The sequence below is a fragment of the Watersipora subatra genome, chromosome 6, assembly GCF_963576615.1.
Source record: "Watersipora subatra chromosome 6, tzWatSuba1.1, whole genome shotgun sequence".
NCBI classification, from domain to species: Eukaryota; Metazoa; Bryozoa; class Gymnolaemata; order Cheilostomatida; family Watersiporidae; genus Watersipora; species Watersipora subatra.
This window is the reverse complement of record NC_088713.1, coordinates 8,291,708-8,305,746: the sequence shown is the minus strand read 5'-3', so window position 1 is coordinate 8,305,746 and position 14,039 is coordinate 8,291,708. Positions and strand designations below refer to the sequence as shown.

At 34.3% G+C, this 14,039-nt stretch overlaps 1 protein-coding gene across 1 annotated transcript in view; it reads left to right on the top strand.

Annotated features, from left to right (window-relative positions):
* LOC137398469 (small ribosomal subunit protein uS13) overlaps window positions 1–14,039 on the top strand; it is a 334,967-nt gene that overhangs the window by 209,506 nt on the left and 111,422 nt on the right. The window lies entirely within an intron of this gene.

Sequence of the window (14,039 nt, the reverse complement as noted above, 5' to 3'; positions counted from 1 at the left end):
ACTCTAACTTTTTAGATGCACCTTTCCAATACAGGATAGCACAACTCTTTGGGCTTTTCATATGTTCAACGCAGCCAATAGGCACATACATTTTTTCATATCGGCTCAAAACTTTTGCTTTTTATCTGTTGGACACAAAGGAACCTTTGTAATATTTGCACAATAAAACTTGCCGGATTCATTCACACATGGTTGTGAACATAAAACAACTTAAACAACAATATGCTACCTAGTCATTATATACGTTTGGCAAATAAGTTTTTTTGCAAATAAATGTTATAAACCACGCGGATCCTTATCACCAATCGACATATATTGAAATATGCTCTTACTCAAGGCCTTATCTATTGAAAACACTGATTCATACAAAAGCCGCGCTTATTTTGTCCTTCTGGTTCTAATATTCTTCTCTAACCACAAAAGAGCTATAAGCTACCTGAAGCACTGTAGAATGTGTTTACTAGGAGCACTAGTAACACTATTAAGTACTAGCTTAAGCACAGTTTGACTTTTAGCAAAAAAGGGGAAGTATCCATTGCCTAACAATTTGCTTTTCATCAATTGTTTCCCTTACTATACACTACTACTGAACAGCTATGGTTATGAAAGGTAACAATAAATGGTTCTTGTGGTCTTATTATTGGTCGTGAACCCCTCTAAAAATCTCACTTTTTAGATCTGATTTTTCAATACAGGATAGCCCAACTAAATCGGCTTTTCATATGTTTAATGCTACTAATCCGAACATATATTTTTTCTCATCAGGATTCAAAACTTTTGCTTTTTAACGGATGGATTTTAATTGTTTGCACAAGAAAACTTATCAGACTCATTCACATCCGTTTATTAACCTAACACAACTCAAACAGCATTGTGCTACCTGACCATAACAGTTTCTCTATATGTTACAATAAGTAAAACTTGAGAATATATATTTAATCCTCTACAAGTGTGTGTAAAGCTGCTGATGTTGCTAAAATTTACAAAAACTAAGCAGCTGTGTAAACCTTCCATCAAATTCTACAATGTAAAATATTTAACGCTTTCGCACATTTCTGAAATTGGTAAGGTGGAGGTAGTGAAGATGAGAAATGGTTGGTGATAACAGTTTAGTTATTTTGATGTTCTGAGTTAAAGCAGGGTGACTGAAACTCAACACAGAAATTGTTTGATTTGTTACAGAAAAATGAAATCAATGAAATATAAAAATGAAAGGAATATATTGCTCTATTTAGGAGAGCAGTTTATAACACAGTGTTAGAGCACTCTGAAACATGGCTGAGTATGATCACTATAAATACTTTTATGAGAACTATCCAGTGCAGCCGAAAATATAAATACTAAAAATCAAATGAAAACAGGAACTTGGTAGAAAAGGTATGCTGTAAGTGGATAATAGCTTTATATCTAACCATAATTTTGACATACACAGTAAATAGCTAAGTGGCTGATACTCAACACAAAAATTGTTTTATTTGTTCTATAAAAATTAATTCAATGAAACATAAAAAGAATAGGAATTTATTACTTTATTTAAAAGAGCAGCTCATAACACAGTGTTGGAACTCTCTAAAACCTGGCTGAATATCATCACCATAAATGCCTTTATTATAAATACTCAGTTCGGACAATAATATAAATACTGAGAATCAAATGAAAACAGGAAGTGTTAGAAATGGGATTATGGGAATGGATGCTAGCTTTACCTCCTTTCATGAAGATTTTTGGTAACCTTCGATTGTTGTCTGACAATGAAGATACGTGTGACATCATCCCTAAATACACCTCATAGGAAGTGCTGCAAAGCTAAGTAAGATATATGGTGCAGCAACTTCCTCTGAGGCCTAAGGATGTTATATGAAAAGAATTCAAACTTGGAAAACAGTAGTAAAGAGTTTCTAGTGGCTACTGATAACTGACTGAATAATGTTGCAGGTTAAATAGGCATAAAGGTGAGAGGTTAGCGTAGTGTCTACTAGTAGGCCTAGTAACCAGTTATTAGAGCCAACTGTTAACTATTGTAGGTGGCTGCCTCTGTATGCTGCTGTTATCTAGTGAAATGAAAATTAATAACCAAAATCATAACAATTTGGTTGCAGCCACCAATTATGCATGCTGTCATGCATAATTTATCGGTAAACTTTACAATTTCAAATGGCACTAGTACTCCTGAAAAGTAGTTTCTGCTTACAGTAAGTATAGCAGTCAAAATATTCAGTCTTTGGGGATTTACCACACAAAACAATTCAACCTGGCTCATTTGATATTAATTAAATGGTTGAAACTGCTGCAGAAAGTCATTAGCTTATTCAACTGTAAGTTAAGTTTTCCTGAATAACACATAATTTAAGCAAATTTCAAAAAAGGTTTCTAATGGTGCAAGTTCAAACATCAAAAGTTTTGGTGCCTCTTTATATGAAGACAGGCAGTTTTTAGTTAAAGCTTTGTTAGTATTTTTAGGTAGTTTGCGAACATTAGAAATACTATTACTTTTAATTAGTTCAATTCAGAATAGAAATGGATAACCAATAGATGAACTAAAAGTAGTGAATATTTAATAATTTATCAGGTGAATATTTTTGTTGGCAGCTAACTAGAACTGAATATATTTAATTATTTTATATATTGACAGAGACCTTGAAAGTTCACAGTAAGGTAATATATTTTAATTATTAAACGTTACTAAATTGTGCGCATTTTAAAAGAATTTTATAGAAAAGGACTCTAACTTGTATCAAGTTTGAATCTTTTTCCTATAATATTAAAAAAAATCATCTTCGTTTAATACTAAAAAAACATTCCTCAATTTTTGCATTGCAATTTATAAATTCTTAAGAGTGCAAAGTTATCTGATAGCCCCACATAAAAATATTTTCTCAGTTTTATGCTCTCCTAGTAAATAATTTAGTGTTGAACACTGCCACAAGCTATTTTTGAATACTCATTTTTGTATTTATAATAATATTTGATATATTTTATTTGAATAAAATATTTGAATTTAGCAAACATTTTTCAAATCTTCGTGCTTATATACTGATTGAATAGTGCAATTCTTTCTTCATAGTCAGGTGTTTTGATATGTTCTCTCACAACAACACCGCAAGGCTGTCCAAAGGTAAAATGCTTCTTGTTGGATGTCTTAAATAAGAGCGCAAAAATGTTTTTTCAAGGCTCAGTCCAATTGAACGTTGAATTCTCTGAAGGTTAACAAATATTGTTACAAGTATATGATATTGTATATAAACATTATTGGGAGTTGTCATTTCTAAATATTTTAAATTACTATTCAACTTGCTGGACTGTTAGTTTCTTTTGGTTTTTAGGTTATACATAAACACTGATGCTGTCAAAAAATAAGATGTATAATTTTAGGCTATAAAACCAACACCGTCTTTGAAATTTTAGAATTTTTCAAATTTAGTTCATGCAACCATTACAATCCCATTTATATTTTATTAACAATGAATCAGCTCATTAAAAAAGATATACAACATTTTTAGCTCAGTTTTAGTAAGTCACATACTCTTTATATATTGACGTGAATTTCAACACTTAAGGCACTGATGAAACTATGTTATGTAAGTCACATTTCTTTACTTTACATACTGTTTTCAATAATTGTACTTATTCATAACCTTGTTATTGCTAAACTTCTATGTAACTAAATGTCATATTTATTTAAATATATAAAACTGGAGCACTTGCAAAAGATTTAAATTTTATCAGGTGGATAAAAATACAACATATTCATAGATTTTGAGTGCCCAAAGAATGAAGATTTCATTCAGAATTATAGATCAACAAAACATTGTTCTAAGCATGGCCTACAGATCAACTGTAAACAGTGTAACATGTGTTGTACCATTCAATTGGTTATGCGGTCAGGAAAGGAAAACAAAAATTCTTATTATGGTTAAAAAAACAGACCTAACAGTTTGTAGACTGCTGCCAAAAATGATCAAAAGTATGCACTAAAAATTATTAAGATGAAAGAGTCTCTGGTAGGAAAGTAAATGTAGGAGCTGAGGTTTTTTTGAATAATGACATGAAAGGTAAGTTACATGGGAAATTTAGCCTAACTAAATAGACAGTTGCGGTCAAACAAGGCTCGGAAGTAGTAGCAATAAATAGGAAGCGAAAGCTGCACACAACAAAACTTCCCATTTGTGAATGCAATTCCAGAGGTGGCTGACACATGTCAACCTGGTATGGAGAGTAAGCCAGGATCTGGAGGCCTTCAGGCCAAAGGTTTTTTGCCGCTCGCTCACTAGCACCCAATTTTTAGTGTCAGCCACCAGCGAGACACTGGAATATATTAGTCGTACATTAGGTCAGTGATAAATAACTCGAACTTATTCTGAAAATTTGCCTTGCGACCAGTTAGCATCATTTTGTCGTTTTACTGCGTGCAGATACATTCATTTAATTTTGCTAGAGATACATTTACAGTATGTATATAAAGTTCTTAGTTTATCATTTTACATGTTGTATCTATATCTATTCCTGAGCTTCTGTTTAGGATTTTTCTATTTTTGAAATGGGTAAGGTATGCAATGTACAAAAAGTGAGTCAGCACGAGTTAACACGGAATTGGATAGCTGCGCAAGTTGCTTAGACCAGTATTACCACTTTTGGTTCACAAAAGTTATTTCTACTTCTAGGTTACTAAATCCCCTTTATCTTTATATTTTTATTAAATATTGTTGTATACAGTTGTTCATATGTAAAGCTTTTGAGCTGATTACTTGTGAAAATATATTATATATTGGAAACTCGATCAATTTTACAAAGTTTAAACAGTTTTATTCAACCCCTTTAAAATAGTTTATATATATTTTGATATTCTTTCCTACAAAGATATCACTTCAAAACATAGCAACCCATAATAGAATAACATGTTATACTCATTGATTAGTATATTACAATAAGTAATCACTTACTTAATCTCAAATAGTTTATCTTCATATGGTTATTGAAGTAGACATCTGCAAGTCCTAGACTCAGCCTGCAAACTTTTCAACAAATATTTGCTTGTATGAAAAAAGACAACAATTTTTTTAAACACCTCTCGTGTGTCTCTATTTTGTGTGGTGGTAAACAATTCCAGCACATGTTTTTTATAGAGTTTAAAGTTTGCCTAAAAAGTTTTTTCTGAAGATAATATTTCATTTGATGACAGGACTTCGAAAAAAGGTTGTGGCTGCCAGACATTATTGGTGGAGTTAAATAAAAAAATATATATATGGGAAAAAATACAGGTTTAGCAAACCATTTATTCCTTTTCTGCAAAAAATGTCATGTAAGGTAGTGGAAACAATGATGAACTATATGCTATTCCTGACTTTTTCTGTGAGTACTACATCAGCATTTCTGGCAACTTCATTAACGCTGGAAGATGCTTTTTGGCTCTGAGCTTAACATAAAACAAAGATTTGGTGTTTTTCCGCTTTGGCTGCACTCCTGATGAACATGGTTCTACAGCTGATTCTACAGCAGCATTAGGTTAGTAAACTTTATATACCAACTAGATATTGTCTACCAATAAATAGTTAATCTTTTGTCTTTTACCTGAGCTTGCAGGCACTTTATTCCAAAGCATTAACGAGAACTTTGTATCCTACAAAGTGGTTGTTTGGGCCAAGTTCTACTCAATAACTGAACTGAAAATTATCATGAATAATAATAATACCTTGATGGCCATGGTATAAAATAATATGCCAAGTCTGCTTGCCTGCCAGATAATTGCTAAAAAGATTAGTGACTATTGCTATGAGTATAGAAAAAACCTAGACTTTTGGGCTATGTTTGTATAATATGTTGTCAGAAATTTTTTGTTTTTTTATTGGGGTATGCGAACAAGAGAGCTTCACATATTAGTTAGTAAACACATATATATAATTGATAAATAACAATTCTTTATTGCTACAATTAATGCTGTCACGCTAACCATTTGGCAGGTTTTAAAAAAACACCTGCCAACGTAGCAGGTTTTTGTTTAAGCACCTGCCAATAAATAATAAATAAGTTATAAACTTATTTATTAATTATTTATTTAACATTAAATTATTTAAACAAATCAATGTTTAAATAAATATTAAAAGGTGAAAGAGACAGACAAGTTTTACGTAAGAGAATCCCATCACCAAGAGCTAAATTTATCCAGATTTTATTTTCTCCAGTGTGGCGTTATGAAGCAAACTTCTAAAGATTTTGTTTCATGAACACGTGTAATAGTACACAATAGGCAGATGCTTGTGGTCATAAGATGGTAAAGCATCATTGAGCATTTTTTGCAAATCCATTTTCATCAACAGCTTGCTTACTTTTTGCGACCAGCTAGCAGAGCATACAAGAAGTGTGTACTGACAGAGCTAGAAGTATGTACTGACAGAGCTAGAAGTGTGTACTGACAGAGCTAGAAGTGTGTACTGACAGAGCTAGAAGCGTGTACTGACAGAGCTAGAAGTATGTGCTGACAGAGCTAGAAGTGTGTACTGACAAAGCTAGAAGTATGTACTGACAGAGCTAGAAGTGTGTACTGACAGAGCTAGAAGCGTGTACTGACAGAGCTAGAAGTATGTGCTGACAGAGCTAGAAGTGTGTACTGACAGAGCTAGAAGTATGTACTGACAGAGCTAGAAGTGTGTACTGACAGAGCTAGAAGAATGTACTGACAGAGCTAGAAGCGTGTACTGACAGAGCTAGAAGTATGTACTGACAGAGCTAGAAGTGTGTACTGACAGAGCTAGAAGTATGTACTGACAGAGCTAGAAGCGTGTACTGACAGAGCTAGAAGCGTGTACTGACAGAGCTAGAAGTGTGTAATGACAGAGATAGAAGTGTGTACTGACAGAGCTAGAAGTGTGTACTGACAGAGCTAGAAGTGTGTACTGACAGAGCTAGAAGTGTGTACTGACAGAGCTAGAAGGGTGTACTGGCAGAGCTAGAAGCGTGTACTGACAGAGCTAGAAGTGTGTACTGACAGAGCTAGAAGTGTGTACTGACAGAGCTAGAAGGGTGTACTGGCAGAGCAAAAAGTGTGTACTGACAAAGCTGAAAGTGTGTACTGACTTCTCGCTCTCAGTGTTGGTTCTTTTCACCAACCTAGATGTATTTCACAGCTGGGTCTGACAGTGTTTTGGATAACGAAACTATTCACTTTATGGAGTGTGAATAACTTCCAGGTACCTAAAACAAAATATTTGAGAAATTTATAACTTATTGAAGTAAATCTTACTAATGTGACTATTGATTTAAAGAGAAGTGATGTCAACAACAACTAAACATTAAAACTGACGCTAGAACTTCTTGTACTCATTTTACATCTTATCTGTTTACCGAAGTGTTATCCGTTCACCGAAGTGTTATCCGTTCACCGAAGTGTTATCCGTTCACCGAAGTGTTATCCGTTCGCCGAAGTGTTATCCGTTCGCCGAAGTGTTATCTGTTCACCGAAGTGTTATCTGTTCGCCGAAGTGTTATCTGTTCGCCGAAGTGTTATCCGTTCACCGAAGTGTTATCTGTTCACCGAAGTGTTATCCGCTCACCGAAGTGTTATCCGCTCACCGAAGTGTTATCCGTTCACCGAAGTGTTATCCGTTCACCGAAGTGTTATCCGTTCACCGAAGTGTTATCCGTTCACCGAAGTGTTATCCGTTCACCGAAGTGTTATCCGTTCGCCGAAGTGTTATCCGTTCGCCGAAGTGTTATCCGTTCGCCGAAGTGTTATCCGTTCGCCGAAGTGTTATCCGTTCGCCGAAGTGTTATCCGTTCGCCGAAGTGTTATCCGTTCGCCGAAGTGTTATCCGTTCGCCGAAGTGTTATCCGTTCACCGAAGTGTTATCCGTTCACCGAAGTGTTATCCGTTCACCGAAGTGTTATCCGTTCACCGAAGTGTTATCGGCTCAGTTTTTCAGCATAAATATGTAAACTTCCTACCTTGAAGCTTCTGTTTTATAATATATTCAGATGGTTGCTGTTGTGCCCTACATGTACTTTGTTTATGCGGTGGCATTGAAACTCATAAATAAAAAATAGGCCAAACTGAAATTTTTCTTTATTCATCTTAATTTATTTTTTTAAATTAATGCAGTATAAAGATAGAACTAAAACAACAAAAAATTCAATCTCAAAAATTAACTTTGTTCATCTTACTTTGGAGATTAAAAAATTTTGTTTGCTTCGCAAAGACAGCTCAACAAAGCTTTCTCTAAGCTTAGCTGAATCGTAAAACCAGTAGGCCTATTTGTAGGAAGATCAATCATTGAGTTTATTCTTTTTAATATTGATTGAGATGTGAAATAACAATAAAGTCATCAAAAACAAGAGATACAAGTACAAAGATGATGTAATGATGAGCCTCAAGTATAAAGATAAACAACCGTTGGCATAGTTTAAATCTTTTAATGAGCAGAACCGATTCTAAAGAACCAAACATTAATATGCTAGCGTAATAGTCGACAGTTTATTGCTTGCTCAAGATGTTCCAACTCCATGGTTAAATGTTCCATTTAATCATGGCAAAAATGAAATTGCATCATCACTCAACTTATTATCACTCTGGTGGTCATATTTTTGTAACGGTAGACATATTTCTACTATGGTGGATGTATTATTACAACGGTGTACTTACCTTCACTGTAGTAGACTTATTATTATATTGGTGAACATATTTTTGCTATGATGGTCTTATTCTCACAATGGTGGACTCATTGTCCCTTTTAATATTTTTAGAAATAAACTGTAAAAACTAGCCTATCGAGTCAGGTATATTAAAAAAGTGTTCTAAGCAGATTTACCACTCGCTAAATATCAAGTCTTTGATATTTAGCGAGTGGTAAATAAATAGCAAGACGTACAGTTTGTGCTGTTTCTGTAGTTCTTTGCATTCACTGTTAGCAATTTTACACTCTTTTTACTCCTAACTGTTGCCCTAAAATCCTACAATTTCAGTTACTGCGACATTAGAAATTAAAATACTAAATGTGATTGTTGTTTGTGAGTATAATAAAAATGAAACAACTTTTTATCTTTTGCTGTTGCTCTTTATGAGCTAAAATAATTATGTTACTTCTTTTAAATTTGAACCAATAATATGTAAATAATTTTGGACGCAAGAATCAACACAAAGTCAAAACGTTGATATAAAGTTTGACTCAGGCTTAAACACATTTGTGATAATTTTATGCAATTTTGAAGTTTATAAATGAGTTTTTGGTTAGGTAATACTAACTTTTGTACTGTGCTATGATGCACTATGACAGGTATAACATGGTTCCTCCCTTTTGTTTATTTTTGAAAATAATTGTCAACACTAAGATAGACGCTGCTCAGTCTTTCACGGCACACTAGCTAATTCTTATATTTCAGGTTCAAAAACAATAACACATGAAGGTGGAGTGCTTTAGTATATATTTGCATATAACAGGCACATTCGCAGTCAAAGACTACTCTGCCACTTCAGAAAAAAGTGACAGTATATATATGGTTAGCCTACAGCGACAAGTGTTATATAAACTAGCATGCTCAAGCTTGTGATGACAATTACTGTACATAAGTTGCTGTAAGACATTACTCAATATACAATGAAAATGATATAAGAAGTTGCTAAATATAGACATGCATCTGTGAAAACTATTCCTGCCAAAGTTCAATAAAATAAAGTGTAAGTTTTAAAATGATGCCGATGATGCATGTGTGAATGGCCATCACAATACCGATGCAGCACTTCATATAACAATATTTAATATGTAGGTACTACAATGTGAAGCTCAAACCTTTGCCTCTACTTATAGTCAATCCTTTTAAACATGTAGATACTGAGAAATAACACAAACAGTGCTTTTTAAACATTTTTTAGCCATTTGTAAAGCACAGCTGTTTTTTGAGTAGAGCAAACGAGCAAACATAAAAACCCAATCAGCAAACAAAGCAAATCGCAAAAAGTGCGATGAATATTTTGACAGTTCGTTCGAAACAAAATGCAACAAATGTGAAAACAGCATTCTAAACAGTAAAAGTACTTTCCGAAGAGTTGGAACCCACCAGTGGCTGGTGTGAAGTCTATGTCTGTTAAACTCAGTGATGGGAATGCAACTTGAAAAACAAACTGCAGAGCAATGATTATCGACATTTGTATGTAGATGGTGCAACTCAACCCTCTAGAGTATGACTTCACCTTTAAATGCTCATCTACCTCATACCAAATATACATATACCAACAAAACATGGCAACTGCACACCCAATGCCAGCCATTTGCATGAGCCAGTGCGTGACTCCTCCTTTTTCAAGTGACTCCACAACCAAAAGATAACTTTCGCAGAAAAGATGGAAGAACGTCAAAACCATCTGGAATGAGCAAATTGACAGCACCTTGTTAAACTCATCCTCCAATCCCATGATTTCTTTTCACTCTGTCTGTAACATAAAGACAAGTTCCAATTTAAATGGGAAAAAGCACCTCAGAAATTTGCTGAAAGGGTTTTTCTGTAAATAAATGTCATAGCTATGCAGCTGCTTATCACAGACTGACATATATTGATACATGCTCTTGCTCAAAACCTTATCTATTGATGAATACTGATTCATACAAAAGCCGCCGCTTATTTTTATGCTGTCCTGGTTCTAATTATCTTCTTTAAAAACACACACTACTATAAGCTGCCTAAAACACTGTAGAAGGCGTTTACTAGGAACGCTAGCAACACTACTAAGCACTAGCTCAAGAGCTGTTTGGCGCTTGAGCTAGTGCTTTGTTAGGCAATTATAGGGATTTCCCTATAATTGCTTCTCATCCATGATCAATCCTCAATATGATTGCTTCTCATCCATTATTTCCCTTACTATACATTACTATTGATCGGCTATAGTTATGAGAGCTAACAATAAAAGGTTCATTCTTATTATTGATCATGGATCCCTAAAAAGCTCCCACTTTACATGTGTTTTTCCAATGTAGAATAGCACAGCACTTTGCAGCATTTTCAATGCTGCTAATTAACGCATATGTTTTTCTTAACTGAACTCAAAACCTTTGCTTTTTAACGGATGGATTTTAATTGTTTGCACAAGAAAACTTGTCAGACTCATTCACACCCGTTTGTAAACTTAACACGACTCAAACAGCACTGTGCTACCTGACCATAACAGTTTTTTCTATACGTTACATTAACCCAAACATGAACATATATATTAATTATTCTACAACGATGTTTAAGTAGCTGCAGTTGTTGCTAAAATTTATAAGAAATTAAATGACTGTGTAAACCTGTCATGAAATGACCCGCACATACATTTGCAGCACAGCATGTACATGTAAAACTTTTACATCTATGACAAAAACAGTAACGTATCTTGAGTGAAGCACACATAGAATGATAAAAACCAAACAGCCCGTTCAAAGCAAATCACAAACAGTGCGATAACAATATTGGCAGTGTATTCAACACAATATGCAACAGATATGACCAATGCAACCACAGCAATAAAATCTCAACCCATAGAGCCGTCATCCTCCAGAGGTTGGTTTAAAGTTCTTGTCTCTCAAACCGAGTGATGAGACTATCCTCAAAACAAACCGTACAAGGAATTTTATTGTCAACTGTTTGTAGAGAGTTTAACTTGATCTCCTGGAGTATGACTTCAGTCTTTCCGCTCAAATGCTTCACCCAAACATTACAGTAGCTTACATACACAGCAACTGTACTGAGGATACCAATCAGCTGCATAAACCAGTGCTCAATCTGTCCTTTTTCAATCAGCACCATAATAAAAACAAAACCTTCACAGCCAATGTCGAAAAATGTAAAAAAAACATTTGACATGCGCTGATTACCTTAAAGCGTTCAAAGTCTTCTTGCAATGCCATAGTCTTTGTTTCAGCAGTCGACAATATGGAAACTAATTATATTTACAATGATGAAACAAAGCCTTGCAGAGAGTTTCTGAGAGAATTGTTCTTGCAAATAAATGCTAGAATTCCTATACCCTACACAGCAGAGCATTAATTACATTATTGGGTGAATTACTTACTTAACTATATTGTTTGTCAGTAAGAGCTGACTTATCCAAAAGGCAGCGGTTAGTCGTACCTTAATCCTATGGTTTTAAGTCTCTTTTGCTATTGCACTTCTTCAACTGCAGCATAGGCTGCCTTGAAGACTGTGTGATGTGTTAGCACTGTGCGTGATAGCAGCAGTTGTATTCACTAAATTGAGGTCAGCATACATCTTGGCTAAAAGGGAAATCCCCGATTGCCTAACCGATTCCCAATTGATTGCTTTTCATCTGTTGTGCTGCTAGCTATGCACTGCTGTTGAGCTGTTATTAAAGCCAACGATGAACGCCAAATGCCGCATTAGCGTAAAACTTTTCAGCAAAGACTCCAGTAAAGCTCTCATATTTGACGATGTGTTTGTAAGTTAGTCCAATCGATTCAATCCTTAATGAAAACTTTTCAATCTTCAGCAAGTAAAAATAAATGCAACTGACAAATTGCAAAACATTGCAAAAATAAAATAACTGCAATAAATTAACTGTATGTCTTTCTCATCAGCATTATAGTAAGTTGCCAGTACTAAACAAAAAGAAGGTGCAAAAGGGCATTGTAGAGCTTTCTCTTTTCGATTTAATACAAAGTCAAAGCTGCCATACTAGTTAATCGTTACAACAAAGTAGCCAACTACCTAGGCCGAAATTACCAAAAGTATGATGTGTAAAAGACAAGCGCAATTAAAATGACGGTTTCCCTGACACGAAACCAATCTTATCAAATGTACGACGTCATGTGGGCAAAGCCTACCAATCTATTTTGACGTTCACTACACACTTTTATTGTAGTTAAAAAAATGGTTATCATAACCTACAAACTGCCAGATCTCAACTTTCATTAATTTTGTGCTACAGTGTGCATTAACAACAGTATCAAAGTTGATATCACACATAATTTCCAGCCTGCTTGTCATTAAATGTTATAGGTACTTGTAACATATATGTAAAGGTTGCAGTATAATTTAAAGCTGTTCATGAAACCTCATATTTATTCTCACGTAAATAAATTTGTTAGAAATCAAAACTTTTCTCCAATCTGATTCATTTCGTGATTCTAAATCATATTTAAACTTAGCTCACTTTTCATAGAAGACATGTTGCAGTTTCGCAACAAAAATTTAGTAATTCACATTAATACATGGTTAAACAAAGGCTATTGAATTCACAAGTGGTGAATTATGAATTAAAAAAGAACAACTATTATTATTTTCCTAGCAGTAATATCCATTGTTATTTCATTCACTTTAAACAATGATAATGGAAAATACAACAAATACAATGTGGTCAGTACACAGCTGAGGCTGCTTTCATTGGTCAATATATGAGTCAGCACCATACTTCATTTACTAGCATTGGTCGGTGTGCGGACAGCTAACATCTAGCCTGATTTTTAGACTAATTTGTTATACAGCCATTGGCCACGCATCAGCAACACAAATTATACATTTATTCAGAGTGTAACCCCAGGGCAGGATTATTTTGAAGGCTGTGCTTGTTGCCCTCAGCACAGAAAAGTTTACCAAGTTGCCATGGTACTGGGTTGGTTCAAATAAATATTTAACACATTTCGCCACAAATTTTAAGATTCAGTAACTCAAGGTCAAAACTCTGAACAAACCAAAGCAGTATAACAGTTACGAAGCTAGTCACCACATCTGTTGGGCAGATAGTTTTTCTTTACTTTGGCAATAGCAGTCAGTCTTAAGCATATCTACCCATTCCTCTACAAGATTATAGGAGAACTGCAAAATTTGTTGAAATTTTATTACAATAGAGAACTATGATAACCTGTCATCAGATTCAATAATGTGAGACATTTAATAACTTAGCATATTTTCTAAAACTAGTCAGGTAGAGACATAAAATATTTAACAGAAGGTATAAAATGGTCAGTGACAACAACTTGAGTTCTTTTGGTGTACTCAGCAAATCCTAAGGTGACTGCTTCTTCAAATAGAAATTGTTTGATATGTTACGGAAAACTGAATTT